General features: G+C 42.6%; 1 long non-coding RNA gene across 1 annotated transcript; it reads right to left on the reverse strand.

Annotated features, from left to right (window-relative positions):
• Nucleotides 1-969: 969 nt before the first annotated feature.
• Nucleotides 970-12,877, reverse strand: LOC120758448 (uncharacterized). The gene is made up of 3 exons (XR_005702887.2): nucleotides 12,827-12,877; nucleotides 2,214-2,584; nucleotides 970-1,084 (listed from the first exon to the last, which is right to left on the reverse strand). It is a non-coding gene; the product is annotated as an uncharacterized LOC120758448 (long non-coding RNA).
• Nucleotides 12,878-13,110: the final 233 nt, after the last annotated feature.

A 13,110-nucleotide genomic window follows, 5' to 3' on the forward strand; every position in this document is an offset into this window, starting at 1 on the left:
AAAACCATGAGACCCCCACCAAGAGTGGCTTTGTTCTAATCCCACACTCTGTAACACCTTACCACCATTTATCTCTTATGGTGACTGCTCCATTATCCAATTGTTGCTACAAACCTGTCTTACCCGTACCTCACAGGCTGAGAAAACAATGTTACAAAAACCAATATTTTTTCTCCTCAAAAATTAGAAATCTGTTTTAATGATCTATCTGTACTGCCTGGGGAATGTCATTCATGTTGACAAGTACACCAGTGTTTTGAAGTTATTTTTTCTCATTTCTTGAATTTCTTCTGGACTTCCTCTGGCATCACACCATTATCATTCTGGATGGAGACACCTTTCCCATTCCATGCTTCATATGAATAAATAGAATTAGGGGGGAAAGAAGAAGAAGAAGAAGAAGGGAGAAAAAAAAAAAAAAAAAAGGGAAAAAGAACATACCTACCATACCCATCTAGGCAAGAAATCCACTTCAGAGCTGGAAAGAATTGGAGCAGCATAGATTGAGTGGTAAATGCACCTGCTCTGTTAGGATTTGAAGCTATTTGACATTAGCAGTTTTCCCATGGATCATCTCTCAGCCTACAGACATGAACACTTGACTGCATATTCAATGTAAATTTTAGCCTTGGGGGTGTCTTGTGCAGGGCCAGGAGGTGACTTTGATGATCTTAGTAAGTCACTTGCAACTCAGGATATTATAAGATTCTATGAAAGTATTTCTTTTTTGTGTCATTTCACGCCTACTGTATGTTTTCTGTTATGAACAGCACATTTTGTTCTCCTTCACTGAGGAATAGATGCAGAACTGCCTTTCACAAAACCAGGAGACAAAGACCTTAGACAGACCCTCAACACTATTGCATGCAGAATAAGCCATATATTTATTTTTAATAATATAGTGAGTCACAAAAGTGATGTGATTGGCAGCCTTATTGCATTCTAAGAGGGATGATACAAGCCCCCAATTAGGAGGTATGACCCAGAACATCTCTATTTTATTTCACCTCTCTTTCATCCAATCCTCTTCCCACCGAATAGTGTTCCTTGGCTTTATCCACATGTTCTTCCTCTTCCCTTTGAGCTGAAAAATGAAGAGAGGAAATGCATGAGCACTGGAAAAGCCACTATAAAGCAAACTGCTGATTTTAAAAATAAAGGTACATATTCACAGGCTGGTTTAGAGAATTGTTTCAGCATATACCTAAATGCAGCTGATCTCCACAAGATGTAAAAATGCACTAGATGTCAGACACCAAAACTCAAACAGACATTGAGAAGCTCTTCCGTGGTGAAGCCACTTGCCCAAGCTGAGGGATAAGTTAAGATATCCTACAGAAATTCCATGTGCTCAGGACAGCTCTTGGGCCCAAGAAACAGTGATAGCAGTTAGCTGACCCTGCACACCAAAATGAAATCAGAGTCCAGGGAGAGATGAGATCCAGATTTTGCTTAGAGCAGAAGGTGGATGCTCAGTGGTGCTGTAGGCAGGCAGCTCTTCAAACGAGATGCACACATGGGAACAAACATGTCCAAAGGCCTCACACCCAATGGGAAGCTGCTGGGTGCACAGCTGAAAATCTGGTGTTTAGAGTGGGCACTTAGCCCTGGCAAATCCAACCCCCATCCCTGCTGAAAATCTGTCACCACATCGTCAATGTTAAAAGACAGGTTTTTCAAATGGAAAAAGTGCATTTATCACCCTCAATGAACTCACAAACAACACAAGGCATAATTGCTCAAATGTCAAATAAAAATGCTCATTTGAGCAAACACCACGCATGGACCTTTTTTGATCCCCAAATATGAATGCTTTAGAACAGGATGAGCATGTGGCAAGCGGGGCTGGAATGGAGAGTGCATTGTAACCTTAACTATACCAGGCGTGATAAAGTGCCCGTTATCATGAAAAAAAAAAAGCTAATCTAAAAGACAGAGGGAAACCAGATGGGAAAAGTACACAAACTCTCAGCAGGAATTTCAGGGATTTTTTTTTTTGATATTGCTTTCAATTTTTCCAAAATATAAATTTCTTCCCATTGCTCAATGCCAAGTAGAAATATGGTCTGATCCACCTGAGGCATTCTGAGGGCAACCTGAAAGGTCAGGGTTAGCTCTGATGCTGGAGCTGCAGCCTCCCATGCCGTCGGGATCTGTGAGCCCAGCCCCTCCACCCTACCCTATCAAGCACCTGGGGCTGCAGGAGTGCCTACCTCAGCTATTGTTGACTGCAACACCTTGGCTGCTTCTGATACTGCAATTCTTTCTGCTGCTCTGGCAAATGCTTCAGCAACCCTTTCTGCCACTGGGTTTTCCAATGCTCTCACCACAATCGCTACTGCTCCTTCAGGAGTGATCACCTTCCCACCCAAACCTGCTCCCACTAGGCTTTCTGCCTCTGGCATTGCAGCTGCTTTTTCTGCTCCTTCCACCTCAGCTTGTAATGCTGTTGCATCCTTCCCTGCCTCCTCTGGTGCTGTGACAGCCAGTAGCTCCATGTCCCCTGCCAGGTCACCAACAGCCAGTGCAGCAGGAGGAACTTTTCTTCCCTGGGGACAGCACCGTCATACAGCTGGCCTGGAACCTGTTGGTAGAAACAGAGTGTGAAGCAGCACAACTGTAAAGAAATGTGTTTTCTGGTTTCACTACAAGCGGAACAGTGATAGGTCCTGGATCCAGGAAGGACTGCTTTCCCATGGCCTGCCTTGTCCATTAGCAGTCCAGAACAAGAGACCGGGACTTGCAGCACTTGTGCAGCAGCACAGCTTTGACCATCATGTCCCAGCCCCACGTTCTCTTGTGGGTAGCAGCCACTTTTGCAGTCTTGAACCAAGGCCAAGCTCACACTGTATCCCAAAACATCACAATGACTCATATCAAGTGGTCTGTGTAGCAAAAAGGAGAATAAAAATAAGGTTGACTCTTTTCCAAGATACATTTTTGCTTAATATTCCAGGAAAAAACCCCAACAGCATAAAATCCATAGAACATGCAAGTCAAAGTGTTTTTTCAAATTGTCATATTCTCCTATGAAACAAATCCAAGGGTCATGCCCACAGGCTGGGAATAGCACGCTTGGGTCAGACCGACATGGTGTGTCTTGCCCAAGAGTTTCTGCTAATCTATCTCACTTCTGACTGCACCAGCCTCCCTGCTGTAGTCTGTGCTCCCCATACACACCTTGGATGTTGGGCTTCAAAATCTCTCCAGTCACACTCAGTTTTCAACTGGCATGTTTGTCCCAATGCCATGGGAGGTACAGGTAAATTTTTGACAATCCAGCTATCTTTTCTGGTAAATACACAAGGGACGCTGGTAGAAGAGATCCATAACTACCTAATATGCATGTATTAATCAAATTTTGAATTAGAAAGATTCTCTACCAAGTGTAGCTGCTATCAGGTCAAAATATAGCTTGCAGTGTCATAAATGAGTAATTTCCACAACAAACTGTGAGAGGTAGTGTACTGTAGATGTTGCTACTCCTCACTAGAGATACCTACTCCGGTCTAGAAGTCAGGACAAGTCCGAGAAGTGATGCTGGATAGAGTACATTGTATGAATTCACAGTACAAGTTAAGGAACCAGAAAGAGCCATTGAATCTGCTCATACCCACTGACTTGGGCAGGCAAAAAAAGTAAATCACCATTTGATTAATTCCTGCATGCTTTGTCCCGTCTCTCTTACAGCGAACAACACAGGCACCCAATTAACAGACACGTAACATTTTGGCTTTGACTACACAGCAACACAAAGAGATTCCTGCAGCATGGAGACATCCTCACGCTGGCTGTAACCCTGCCAGCACAACACCAGGGTTTGGCACAGCTAACAGCCCCCTGCACACCTCCATGGTCCATCCCAAGAAAAGGACAAGTAACACTTGACAGATGTGCTGAGAAACTGAGATCGGTGGGGGATCCTGATGCAAGCACATGAGGAATACTGGCTGTTCCCAGCTCACACATGCTCCATAAACCACTGGCAGGAACTTGGGCAGGCCTGATGAAATAGTGATGACACCACTGTTCAATGCTGCTTAACATCAGTAAGTAAAAAAAGAAGAGGAAAAATAAGGTGGAGAGCTATGAAAGGACAAGATAGAATAAACAAGAAGTACTAGGATTGAAAAAAAGACAATAGTAGAGAAAAAAGGTAAAAGGAGAGCAGAGAAGGTAGAGGGGAAAAACTGGAGAAGAGGGAAAGGGGTTACAGCTTGCTAATGCTGAGTGTTGTGCCTAACTGCACTTAGAGAGAAGATAGGGGCCAAAAGCCACCTGAAGTGTCCTGTCACAGCCATCTACATCCTTGTGGATGCAAGTCAGTCACTTTCTCACTGAACAAGTTACCTGCATATCTGCTTCATTAAATAGTAACCCTGTAGGTCTGCTGACAAGAACATACTTCTCTCTCCTTTGGTAATTAGCCCTGAAGGCTGGTCATGCTCACTGGCCATGAAACGCTGCAACAAGCAGCCTTTTCGTGCCTTGAGCTTACCTTTGTCCCTGGCTGTTCCCATCAGGCTGGTAAAGGCAGGCACGATGCCCACCTGACACAGGTGCTCCCCAACTGCATTCATGCTCTCACCCTGCCCAGAGGATGCCAGCATCTCTCAACAGGGTAGATATGAGCTTGCTGGGACAGTCGTGACCACAGAAAATGGGAACTTTCAGCCTTTTCCTTCTGCTTGGAAAAAACCCAAGGGCAGACTCAGGAGCAGCAATTTGCTGCCAGTCATCTTGAAACAGCTGCAAATCAACAGGATGGGAAAAGGAAGGGTCTTACAAGGCTCCAGAGATACAGGAGAGGAAGCACAGGGTGTTGTGTCAGGAGCTGGACAGGAACTGGAGGCTCAGCCCTTCTGCAGAGGCTGGGCACGCTGTTTTCTCAGCAAACCTGAAGCTGGGGCTGAGCAGATTTATCTCACTTTTGCCACCAAGGGCAGGACTTTGCAGGCACAGCGCTGGCCCCTCTCTGTGACTTAGTCATAAGAGCAGTAAGAGACCCAAAACTATTTTAACAAACATAAAATGCCTCCTAGAATTCCTGCAGTGTGGGTTGAGTTAAGACAAAGCTGACGTGAACTCAGTGTAAGGGATTAAAATAGTTTTGGGATTTTTGTTTTTTGTTTTTCTAAATTACTTTTCTTGTCAAAAAACAAAGGAGGCAGGTTACTAACACCCCTTTCAAACCCATTAGGAACCTGAAAAGAAGCATGCATAGCCCAAAGCTTTAGCTTTATGATCACATTTCCCCTCCAAAATATTTTGGAGATAAATTCCAGGCACTTCAGCCTGGAGAACTTCACTGGAGAACAGTGCAAAGATTAAAACCAAACATATGGCCAGTAATTCCTGGCAGCCTGTTCTAGCAGTGAAACTATGGACCTGGGAATGAACCTTCAGCTGTGCTCTGACTCAAGATAAGACCTTGAGTAAGTCACACCTGCCTCTCTTGCCTGCCATACTCTGCAGGGGCAGTGACTGAGAATTAGCAAAAGTTATTCCTTATTTTATGGTGTCTGAGGTCTGGTCACTGCATGCCTGTTTTTTCAAGAAGCTTGCTGCCTGCCTGCGCAGTCTTTGTATCTGTACATATTAGCACTTTGGCCCATTTTCATGGGGGTAAATTTCACCTCCTAACCTCCAGTTTAACTTTATAAATTGCCTCTAAGCCACCAGAATGTTACCTTGCTGTTCCCCCAGGAGAGCAGGCTGGCAGGATTTTGGATCAAGCCACCACTCAGCTGCAGCATACTGTCAAAGTCCACCACCCTCTGCCCAGCTCACTCTGATGCCAGACCTGCATCAGTCCCAACCTGACCTCTTTTTCCCAAGCACTTGCATACCTGGCTCAAGGCTGCTATGTAGGTAAACTCCCTTGTGCTATACAAGCCCTGTTCCCTCTACCAGAGACCATTTCAAGACCTGTTTTCTGCTCTGCAACAATTCTTTTCATGCAGGGACACAGTTTGCAAAGCCTCTTTTTAAAAATCTCTCCCACCATTAGGCACTCATCTAATCTGCCCCCACCCCAATTGTTTATGTCTGACTAATGTTCATTACTTCAAAATGAGTTTGGAGCTAATGCTGTGTCTACCAATTAAATGTTTGATGGAATGACATCAAAATCAAAACAGACAGAAAAAAGTATTTCCCTTTGATATGCTGACCACATTATACAAAACTCACTATTATAAGACTCAGGTTGCTTAGATTTTTGCCAGACTTTAATCTTTTGAATTAAAGCTTTTGATGCTGGTTGTCTGCCCTGCTGGAATTCAGGGTGAAAATTTCAGCTAATGCAGTTCATCCACTACAAGAAAGCTTTTTACCCCAGTTTAAAAAAGAGAAAAACACCAAACAACTGATATCTCGTGCAAGGTTTTGGCTGAATAGTCTCAGTGCTATCATTTGGAGCTCTACTTTAAATTTTGGCAGGAAGGTCACAATGATGCCAGGGAATAATTTTTTTACAAGAAGAGTAATGCACCTTTGGCCAAATTATGAGCTCCTGAAAAATCAGTTTGCATATTCATTGTAATGATTTTTGATAGGCAGAAAAAAATATTTTTCAAAGTCCTGATTTCACAATCTAAATATTCATTTTGCGTAGTTTTTGGTTTTCTTTAATTTTATCTATAAAAATAGCCAGTGACCTTTAGTGCCATCTAAACAGCCTCCCTGTTTCCTTCCATGGTTTGAAGCCTTAAACAATAGTCCCAAAGAAATGACTCAATACCACACACACGTGTACTTGATGCCTGGGAAGTTGCTGGTTGTTGGTCAGCAAGGACAAGGAGATGCACACAGCTCCAATGCATGGCAGGTGCAGGGAATTTGGGGAACTCAAGGCATCAAAGGCCCGAAATACAGGAAGCCAAAATCCCCCCAGCCACCACTTTGCACTCCAAGCAGTGTGAGGATGCCCACAGGTTTTGAGTGAAAGATAATGAGGGTAGAAAAACCTTTAGGAATTCCATGGGATGTTGTGGCTCCACTCACTGAGCTGCCAGCACACCACTTTCCATGTGCTGAGCTCCCAACTTCTTAGCACAGGCTGCTGTAGTTTTTTAGTGTGGAGGATTTGTGCTCCCAAATCAGTATATTCCTATACTAGGGCAGGAGCATTAAATTACTCTCATTCTTAAAGGAGGAGGAAATTTCAAAATCCTATTAGGCAAAATTCACCTGACACCAGCTTATAACATATGTATATATAACCTCAGACAGAAAGGAACCTTTGACAGCTCAGCTGGTGGAACTGTTGCCTTTAGACCACAAGCAATGTGTGTGAAACCTGAGAGAGGAAATCTGCAGGTTTCTGAATAAATCAGGATTCTGGAAGAGGGGTCAGCCACAATATGGCAACCACCAGTGTCCAAGACCGTGGGCAGTTTTCAATGAATTATGTAGTTGCTCTGAAACCCTTGTGTCCTAAGGACTTCTTTTCTATATACCTGCCAAAGCTGCTATTTACCCTACATAGTCATAGCATTGGGTCATTAAACAATACTGATGGCAATGCCCAGAGAATTCCAAGCACCTATTGTACTATCACTGAATTCCTCCTTTGATCACCATGGTCAGAAATATCTGATTTTTATCACTCTTTAATAGCTCCCAATCAACTTTAAGAAGTTACCACAATGCTCATGGTAGAACCTTTGTCAGACAAGGCTAATAATTGACAAACCCAGAACAGCAGATCTCACGAGCTCCCCATTTGTCAGTCATATATGACCTTCGCCATGAGCTTGAAACCCCAGGGACAGGATCTGAGCTTCCATGTTGAAGATTTCTCTGCCTGTGTCAGAGCAAAAAGAGCTTTAAATGTAGAAGCCTTTTCTCCAGCTTGCTGCAAAAGCCCATAGAGATTAATAGGGAAGAAAATTTGAAGTGTGTTTGAGCAATCTCAGAAGGACACACATTCCTAAGCACAAGCTAGGAACTTTTGCGTATGTGTTTTTACTAGATCACTCAAGAGAAACACTGCTTTCCCATCCTTAAGGCACAAGAAGACTCTTGTACAATTCTGCCACCCTTCACCTGAGTACTAGACCATGCTCATAAATTATCTGGCAACACTTCCCAGTCACAGTTACAACCTAGAGATAGCTACTCTCACCATCTTCCCCTTACTGAGACGGTCTAATCCATACATATCTAAACTGCTTATTCAGCATATGCTTAGCACTGACAGCTTCTGCTTCAGATTTGGAGGGCTCATGTGCCTCAAAGTTTGCCTGAGTTCTCCAACCATGCTGCTCCATCCAATATGAGACACTGTCTCTACCTACAAGTCTTGTCCAGCAGTAATCACAGAAATTAATCTTGTCTGATTCAAAAATTTGTCAGTTAAAAGGAAATTAAAACCCAGTGCTCTGGTGAACGCTTCTGAAAACAAAATGGTCAAAAGAAAGGAATCTGAAATCAAGTTTATAAATTATAGAAGTTAATATTATTTTACAAATCCCTGTTTTCTGTATGCTGCTAATGTCACTCCTGAGAGGCTTATTCTTGAAACCTAGGAAATCCTCAAAGTGTTGCCATATTCTTTTTAGCCTTCTGATTGTTTGCATTTTTGTAGTGGAGTTTCTCACGCATTGTAACATAAACAAAGTGATTGTTTTTGCATTCCTCCTTGGAAGAGGGACAATTGATAGACTTCTAGTTTGACCAGTGGGGTCAGAGAGATAGCAACCTCATTCTCCAATCCCTGGTCATTGTCCAGAATCTATATAAATCGAAGTTGAAGTCAAGAAATAAACTCCCCTTCTTTTTGCTCTGACTAAAGACTGCGAGAATATCATTCTTTTTGTGTCCTCTAGTGTCACTCAAGAACCAAAAAAACTGGAAATGAGTTTAGGACCGAGACTTCTCTTGGTGAAGGAGACACATATCAACACCCACGACTGCTTGTTTCAGCGAAAACAAAAAGGGTTATCCTTGGTTTTGGATTCCTTCTGTGAAACTAATGAAGATTATAACCCAGTTGCAACAAATTTAATGAATCATAATAAGTCGATGACAAATTTGCAACAGCCATTTGAAGAGGGAGCATTAAGTAATCATAAGTTTTGTAATTACATAATTAATGCTCTCATTTGTAAGTAGTCAAAACATGGCAATAATACATATAACAACACATTTAATCCAGCTCCATAATGTGCAGTTGTAACCCCATGTTCAGATGAGAATTTCTCTCTTTATTACCTACCTGGTGATCTACAACCTGGAAATTCCCAGACTGACACTGAAGCACCAGGCATTATCTTGAGGCAATACAGTGGATTCAAGGGACAGTACAGCGTATTGGCCAGTTTGGGTGACTTTCTAAGGGGTTAAACCATAATGGGAATTTATAAGACTTGCATGTTCCTGAGGAGTAAGAAAAAAAGGAAAAATCACATATGTCTAAATGAAACTTTTAGCGTAGGCATGTTGGTGTAAGCTACCTGGGGAAGATGAAATAAAAAGCATAGATTGCATTCACCTCACCCAAGAAGCATCTGCGCGTTCTGGTGGAAGAGCTGGTTTCCTGCCTCTAACATGTGCACACATTCATGTCCCTCAGTCGCAGATCACAAACCTGTTAGTCCAGTTACTTGATTTGTATAGTTTATGAAATAATAAGGATTTTCACTCTGTTGTGTTTTGGGAATTCTGCAGACTTTCAGTGCTCCTACTCAAGTCAACTACACAAACAGATGACTAAGCTAAATTCAATTAAAAAAAAAAAACTTTATTTGATACTTAAACTAAACTGCTGAGCTCTAAAACACTGAAGTGTTATTTAATGACCACTATGGCAGTGTAACAGCCAGATGCAAGCTGATCTGTGCTGTCCAAACTCAGGTTCTCAGGGGTGATGCATGGCACAAACGCTCCTAGCAACAAGTCTGACAGCACAGAGCAGCTCCACAACGTTTAAGTCCTTGACCCAACACACAGCCAGGGACAACATCCATCTTCTTTTGCTCTGGGTGGGACAGAGGGGCCAAACTTCCCTTATGTTAAGCCTCCCCGTAAGCCTTATGTTCCATTATCCACTAAACAGTATCCATGGCTCTCTGCAGTGGCTCACGGAGCTGCTCTTGGGCTCTGTCTCTTCCTACTGAAGCCACTGGGCATCTTGTAAGGAGCAAATGGAAAAACGCCTTGGACTATGCTTATGCTGTATGGCAACACAGTCCATATAGAGCATACATATAGAATAACTGAACCTTTTCCACAAAGCATCTGTCTCAGGCTTAGAAACAAATGTCTCTTTACTAGTCAGCCAATAAAAAGATTGCGAGTTACTGAAGAATAAATACCCATTCTCTCAGGGAAACCTTTATAAAATATATGGATGTACCAAGCTTTTCATTTGGTGAGCTCTAATTACAGATGCAAGTAGCCAGGCTGTGCTCAGACTCTCAGAGGGACACTTGAAAAACTCTCCTCTAATCACCACACTGCATCAGAGAAGCACAGTTGGAAAAATTGAAGCAAATCCCTTCTGGTTTCTCAAAGGAAGCTCTTATCCAATCCTATGATCTACTGAGAAATTCTGTTTTCGAAGGAGAAGGACCTGTCTCCCATCATGAAAGTTTCTTCCAGCATCTGAGTTGAGCCAAGTGCGAACAAAACCTTGAACCTATGCCCAGAATGATCATCAAGAACTGAAACTTTTGTAAATGTAAAATATGCCAAGAAAAATTTTTTTACTTCAGGTCCTGTTCTGATGTAGAAATTTTGCCTTACGTCCCTCCCAGCCCAGCTAAAATCTAGGCTGTGCAAAAACCCCAGGGAAATCCCACTCACGGTATTTCTGACACAAGCCAGGGAACAGTTGAAATTACAAAAGACAGTTCTCAGATCAAAGAGACCCACCTCAGTTTGCATGAACTTTTAGATAAACACACACACACACACACAAAAAAAAAAAAAAAAAAAGAAAATAAAAAAAAAAAAAAAAAAAAAAAAAGAAGTTGAAAGTTCACTGAGGGACTGACTCTTTCCTGCAATCACCCTGACACAAATCCTATATTTGTCATTTGTCTTGATGGGTGGTAAGGTCTTAGGGCAGGCACCACGACTTCCTCTGCATTAGTAAAATACCAGTACCATCAACCTTTGGTTCTAAATGGAGCCTGTGAGTCCTGCCACAGTATAAATAAAATTTGTAACCTATCCAAGCCCTAACACGAAGTCATGAGGACCCTCCCCTCCTCTATCCGTGCTGCTCTAAGTTACTGAGGTGAAATCTAGTGAGGCTGAAATGTGAAATTGACTCATGCATGGTATGACCAAATGATTAGGGACTGGGAAACAAGACACATAATCAGGTCATAAGGTCATATCGGAGCAAAACTGAAAAATTTATAACACAACTCATCTCTCTCTCATTCTTCCTATTCTTTAATCACTAGATCTTCTCCATTCAACTACCTGCTGCCCTTTCTGAGATTTAAATCAGGCACATAGTACTCCCAGAGACATGATGACAGCACAGAAAGGTTATAGGAGAAATATATTTTTGCCTTGGCATCCTACAACTAGTAAGAGATATGAAAAGAACTAAAAATCCTGTGATGACAAGCTGGCTTTGGGCACCCTAAGAGAAATCTTGCTCTTTCCCTTGTATTAGAGTGAGCAGCTTCACAAAGACTCAAACCCTAGATTATCTTCAGGGTTATTGTGAGGTGACTGCAAAGATTTCTCGTCAGGCTGCCGGTGGGGGAGACAAAAAAAAGCTTTCTGAGTTAGGCCCTTATCATTTATACCATATTACAATCCAAAATGAAAAATTACTTGCTCCAAACTTGATAGAATAAAGCATCTTGAGATGCCACAGAAGTACCCAATTTTCAATAAAGACATTAAACCTAAGCTTCAAATAACGGAAAAATTGCATTGCTTTTCCTTTGAGTTCTAATGTTAAAAATGTCAATTTATAAAACTAGGTAAACAATCACAATTCTTAAGCAGACTGCAGCTAATAGACCCCTTTTGATCTTTTATTTTGCCTAGAAGCTTATTTAACAACTGTACACAAAACTCAAGGTTTTGATACACTAGTGGACTGGGGGAGGGAGGAGACTACAGAAAAGAAATTTTTTTCTGCTGTTTGCTAAGGTGGGAGGCTGGTCTCTCCCTGAAGCACACTCACTAACAGCAAGCCTGGTAAACTTTCTAGCCATGAAAACAATTGCCTGTTATTTGAGCTGTCTAGATGGAGACATGATGCAGAACAAAATATTAAAAACTAAATCAAATCACAAATAAAGTTGTTACAAATGCTCCAGCTCTACACACACAATTTGTGTGTATGAGTTACTGGTTTAGATGAAGGATCACAATGCAGAAGAACAAACAGAATGACTCCAGAGCACAGAGAGGGGGTGTCTTTACCTACTACTGCAAATAAACTGGGCACTGGCATTGCAGAACTCCCCAAAAGGGCTGTGAAGCACAGAGAAAGGAGGGAGCTGCAGTTTCCTACCCAAGCAGCAATGACCTACACTGCAGAAGAGGGGTCCAAGAGGGTCTGGTGGGAGTAGGACAGGCAGTGCTGTTCAGAGCAACAGAGCCCATCCTGTGCAATGCTGCACCAAAACAAACCTTTGAGCAAGCTAACTCTATCTTGGGGCAGCAGAAAGCACTAGACAATATCTCCATGTCCCTTCCAGCCCTCCTTCCCATGAAGAACTGACATTAAAATAACCACAGTGACACAGAAGCCACTAGGGCTTGGGCACTTGTCACTTCTGTGACCACATCACATCCTCCTCCTTTCTGTAACAGGAGAGACAGACATCCCTATCTCCCAGGAACTCACCTCAGCAGCAAAGTCAGGAGTGTTAAGGGCAAAAAGCTCCTTGTCCTGTCCTGAAATGAAACAGCATCATTAGACTTGAAGGACTCAGGTCGTTGGGCTCATGCACACAGAGAAAAGCAAAAGACATAAACATCCTTCCCCCTCAATACAACTGAGACGTTCCCCCTGTGGATTATCCCCACCCTGCCTGGGCATACCAGTGTGTGTCTCTGCAATCTTTCCCAGAGGATGACAGTTTCACAGCATCTGCCTATATTGCAGCAGCCTTCCCACTCCCCTGGGGT

Source organism: Hirundo rustica, chromosome 12 (genome assembly GCF_015227805.2).
Source record: "Hirundo rustica isolate bHirRus1 chromosome 12, bHirRus1.pri.v3, whole genome shotgun sequence".
NCBI classification, from domain to species: domain Eukaryota; kingdom Metazoa; phylum Chordata; class Aves; order Passeriformes; family Hirundinidae; genus Hirundo; species Hirundo rustica.